The sequence below is a fragment of the Eucalyptus grandis genome, chromosome 9, assembly GCF_016545825.1.
Source record: "Eucalyptus grandis isolate ANBG69807.140 chromosome 9, ASM1654582v1, whole genome shotgun sequence".
NCBI lineage: Eukaryota > Viridiplantae > Streptophyta > Magnoliopsida > Myrtales > Myrtaceae > Eucalyptus > Eucalyptus grandis.
The window spans coordinates 36,584,611-36,590,477 of NC_052620.1; positions in this window are offsets into that span (position 1 = coordinate 36,584,611).

A 5,867-nucleotide genomic window follows, 5' to 3' on the forward strand; every position below is an offset into this window, starting at 1 on the left:
TTTAAAATTCTAAAAATATGTTCTTTAAATAAATTAAAATTAAAAATCAAAAAATTAATTAAAATTAATTAAAAATTTCAAAAATTTCAAAAATCCAAAAATATTTAAAAATTAGAAATTAGTTATTTTTCTTTAAAAATTTTAAAAATAATTAAAAACAATTTAAAAACAATTTCGAAAATCCAAATAAAATTTCAAAAATTAGAAATTAGTTATATTTTTTAAATAAATTTAAAAAATTAAAAATTAAAAATTTCGAAAATCCAAAAACGAAGGGTCTTGATTAGGACTTGCCATATATGGCCATTTTAGCGTAATTAGACCTTTATGTGCTCGTATATTGATTATGTTGCATGTTTAATTTGCAAATCTAATTATGTTTGATTGCATGTGTTTAATTTTATGGCAATTAGAATCTTGATAATTATGATGATTACTTTAATGATTGCGCACCCGCATGATCACCTCATATGTTAGTGGATAAGTATAAAATCAATTCAAACTACCTGTAAAAAATCATTTTGTTAAAATGAACAAGATTAGGTCCCGAAAGTGCACTAATTGGTTAATTAGTGTAAACAAGTCCCCGAACCTAGATTCTCTGGTTGCGTAGGAAGTGAGGCACACTCCCATGCCTCACTTGGTTTCTAGCCGACCCCAATAGGCTAGTGGCAACTCCTTTTGTGCAAAATTCATGAAAAATATCCCAACGTCACGCGGGGTATGGGCTTGGGAGAGCCCGTGCCCAATCATGGGCCTTAGACCCGTCCTTTAGGCAATACCCCTAAACTTGTTCCCTCCCCCCGAGGGTAGGTCGCGACACATATGATTTTAACTTTTGTGATAGGGGCAAGTTATCACTAAAATCACATATTATGATAATTATATTACTTTATCTATTAATAAAAATTAATGATATATATGTATATATATATATATGTGTATATATATATATATATATATATATATATACATATATAGCGAATCTGAAAGACAGATTCCAATGAGACCACCGATCATGGCAACATAAGAAAATTATCATAACATAGAAGTAAGCATCTCTTGTGCACCCCCATTACTAATTACTAGAACAACATTAAAAGAATATCGATCCAAAGGATCCCTCACAAGTTAACATCAATAGCAATATAAGGTACTTTAGATTGACAAGCTTGATAGCTGATCAACTATTGCTCATGAGTTTCATAAGGCAAAACATGACTCTAAGGCCAATAGCTGATTTATTAGCCAATTTTAAGTAACAAATTATCGTTGCATCAACCATTGGCCTATAAATTGAGTCAAAATACAGAACCAAATATCTAAATTATAACACTAGATACAATTGTTCTGTGTAAATGCTGTCATACTTTTTAACCATAAAAATATTCAACTTGATAGACATTAACAACTGACCAGATGAGTTCATGTACAATATGTAGTAACTTAATTGACATGCATTACACATTTTCAGCAAATATGTTAATCAGTACAATCAGTTTGATCACGAGTTCTTAAGACGTTCGTCATTCAAAAATTACCAGTGTTTAAAGTGTTGAAGAAATCTCTCTAGAGTGTTTTGAAGCCGACAAAACGTTTCTATCAGTCTAGTGGGAAGCTGTGTGCAGACCCTTGTACTTTGAGTCGAAGTCTTTAGATCACCGGACTCAAAGACACAAGACTCAAGACTCAAGACTATTCTCATTGACAGTTTCTAATCTAGCGACGAAGACGATTCAGAGCTAAAGTGTTTGGTTAAGGATTTGGTCTTATCGACTGGAGAAGATCTCTTGTCTGGATTTGATACAACGGATTAATTATTTGAAATCAAGATCGTTTGAAGATCCGATTATTGACGAAATATTCTTGGAAGGTTCTATTCTTGGAAACCAAGATCCTGATTGTATGGGCGAACATGATTGATGGGCTATCGACACGTTCCTTTAATAGCTCGAATGACCTTCTTAATTGATTCTGTCCAACGGGAAGATTGGAAGAATTCATTTGGTAAGTGCCAACGGGTATAATGGCATAAAGGAGTATAAAAAGAAGACGTTCCGATTATTCTAGTGTGTGCTCGATAGAGAAATTCCAGTCCGAAGATCCTTGATTATTAGTCGATTCATATTGAGTGAAACTGTACACACAAAGAGAGTTTATACTTAGTGATACCTTGAGAGAGTGTGGTAGATCTTCTACACCAAGAATTCAAGGAAGAAGAAAGGTCTGTAATATCTCTTTGTTCATAGTGGAATCCAGCCCGGTGGGTGTTAGTGCATAAGAGTGAACGTAGGCTTGAAATAAGCCGAACCACTATAAACCTCGTGTTCAATTTTCTCTTCCCTACTCTCAGTCTTACTTTGATCGTTGTTTGTTTATTGATAAGGAAAAATTGTATCATTTCTATCAACTGTCTAGTATTGTGCGATTATCATTAGAAATTACTCGTTATACCTATTCACCCCCCTCTAGGTACTTATACTAGCCATATCAATTGGTATCAGAGCACGTGTACTCACTTTATTTGAAATGTTTTACTTCAGAGTAAAAGATCCATGGCTAGTATGTTAGCTCCAGGGCTGGTGGAAGGTCAAAGCAATACCAGACCTCCTTACTTTGATGGAAAGGACTACAACATCTGGAAAAACAAAATGAAAGCATTTCTTCGATCAAAGGATCCTCTGGAATGGGACGTTGTAGAAAAAGGAATCACTCCTAAAGTTGCATCCGTCTCAGAAAGAGGGAAAGAAATTGTTGAGACCAGCGGAATGTCTCAGGAAGAGATAATCAAGAGACAAACTCTTGATGCAAAAGCTATATATTCTTTATATTGTGCCTTGTCACCTACTGAATATAACAGAATATCTTCTTGTGTTACAGCAAAAGAAGTCTGGGATAGGTTACATATCACCTATGAAGGAACTGATAGAGTAAAAGAGACCAGAATCAACATCCTTCTCGGTCAATATGAAGCCTTCAAAATGAGACTGGAGAATCTATAACCGACATGTTTAGCCGTTTACGAAATTGTAAATGGTCTTGAAAATCAAGGACAACCAATTTCTGATCCCATAAAGGTAAACAACCTCTTTGCGTGAACTCTCTAAGGATTGGAATCACATAAAGACTTCAATAAGAGACGCAAAGAATCATGCCACTATCTATCGATGAGCTGGTTGGAACTCTTGTCTTATGAAGTGGAACGAATTAACGAAGACGAAGATCCAAAAGGTAAGAAATCCATTGCATTAAAATCAAATGATGATTCTGATGTTACAAATTCTGAAGATAATATGGACGATGAGGAGCTTGCTCTCATGATAAGAAGATTCAGAAAGCTGAATAGAAAAGGAAGAAGATTCAACTCAAAGAAACAAAGCTTTCAAAGACAACAGACCAAGTTTGTTGATGATGATGAATCAAACAAAGATATAGTTTGCTTTGAATGTAAGAAAAAGGGACACATCAGACCCAACTGTCCTCTTCTAAAGAAGAAGAAAGGAAAAGCTGAAAAGTCTCGAAAGGCTCTCAAAGCCGAAACCTGGAGTGATACAGAGTGCGAAGAAAGTGTTGATGAATATGCCAATTTGTGTACGATAGCGCAATCAGACTCGGACTCAAACTCTGAATCAGACTCAGACAGTGAATTTGAGGTAAGTAATTTTAAAATTCCTGTCAAGGTTTCTAAGTATATTGATGAGCTGTGTTTTAGTCTTAAGACTTCTCTTAAAAGGATTTCCGAACTTAAAAGGAAAATGCTGTTCTAAAACAACGGGAAAATGTGTTGAAGCAAAAAGTTAAATGTTTAGACATGAATGTTTCTACTCTTAAAGAAAGTGAAGAAAATCTTTTGAAAGAAAATGCTCTTTTAAAAATTGACTCATCAAATATTTCAAAGAAATTTTCAATAGGGTCCAGAAACTTGAAAAAATTCTTTCAGCTCAAAGACCTTATTTCAATAAATTTGGTTTAGGTATGACTGCGGAAACTATTCCCTTGATTGATTTTCCTAAAGTAAAAGAAAGAATCAAGCAAAGACCCTCAGAGAGGCCTACAAAAATCATTTCAAGAAGGTTTTTGTAAAGTCTGTAGGTCGAAATGCTCTCAGGTGTTCAAAATGTAATAGCCCAGATCACTTTGAAAAAGAGTGTCCTATGGTTTGGAAACCTGTTAAGAAAACATTGGCTAATACTGTTTATCTTACTAACACCAATGGACCCAAGAAAATATGGGTACCAAAGAAAGCTTGAGACTCTCTTTTAAATGCAGGTCTCCGTCAAAGAAAAGGTAAAGTGGTATCTGGACAGTGGATGCTCAAGACATATGACAGGAGACTCAAATTGCTTTATAAAGCTCGTTCAAGTAAATGGTGGAAAAGTCTCATTTGGTGGAAACAGCAAAGGAAGAATTGTGGGATTTGGAACTGTGAAAATTGGAAATCTCACAATAAGTAATGTTTCCCTAGTAGAAGGACTTAATTACAATCTTCTCAGCATAAACCAACTGTGTGATACTGGTTTTAAGATCTTCTTTCAAGAAGGAATATGTTCTGGAACCAGTAAAGACTCTACTCAGTCTTTCATGGGTCGAAGGCATGGAAATATCTATCTTCTGGATGTGAAACCGGATGAATCGCGATACTTAATTTCAATTCAAGACGAAGCAAGCTTGTGGCACAAAAGCTTGGTCACATTAATATGAAGCAAGTTAGCCAAAATCTCATCAAAGCAGCTTGTTCGTGGTCTACCCAATTTATCATACCAAAAGTCTCGATCTATGCACTCCATGTATATTGGGAAAGGTAAGAAATTCATTTAAGCCAATAAATCATGTCTCTACTAATCATGTACTGCAGCTGCTGCATATGGATCTCTTCGGACCAACCAGAACCCAGAGCATTGGAGGTAAGAAATATTGCCTAGTAATCGTGGACGATTACTCCCGATTTACTTGGGTATATTTCCTTGCGAGTAAGTCTGAAACCTTCTCGTATTTTGAAAAATTTGCTAAAAAGGTTCAAAATGAAAAAGGATATGTTATTTCAAGTATAAGAACAGACCATGGAGGTGAATTTGAAAATCAAGATTTTACAAAATTTTGTGATGAATCGGCTTCAAGCATGTGTTCTCCTCTCCATACACTCCTCAGCAAAATGGAGTTGTGGAAAGAAAGAATAGATCTCTTCAAGAAATGGCTAGAACTCTTTTAATTGAAAGTAAGATTTCTTCACAATTTTGGGCTGAAGCTGTTTCAACAGCGTGCTATATCATAAATAGAGTCTTTTTAAGACCTATTCTAGAGAAAACTCCTTATGAGTTATTCAAAGGTAAGAAGCATATTGTTTCGTACTTTCATGTGTTCGGTTGCAAATGTTTTATATTGAAAAATGCAAAAGATCGAGTTGGTAAGTTTGAAGAAATATTAGATGAAGGCATCTTCCTTGGATATTCTACATCAAGCAAAGCTTACAGAGTCTATAACAAGAAGAGTCAATCAGTGGAGGAATCAATGAATGTCAAATTTCAAGATTCAATGCAAAATGAATCCAGTCAGACTCAACATGAAGAGTATGAACCTGCTCCAGACTCTCCAAAGCTTACAACTCAAGAAGCATCTTAGACTCTGGAAGACCAGCATCAAGTTGTTCGTGAAGATTCAAGTAAAGAAAGAGATCATCAATCAGACAAATCAACCAGTAACTAGAAGCAGAAGTCCAGTCATCCCAAAGATCTCATTATTGGCGAAATTAATGAAGGAATTCGCACCAAATCCAAAAGGCGTGAAGAGTCTAGTGTTGTGGCACTTGTTTCTGAAATAGAACCCAAAAGCATAGAAGAAGCTTTATCAGATGAAAGCTGGATTGAAGC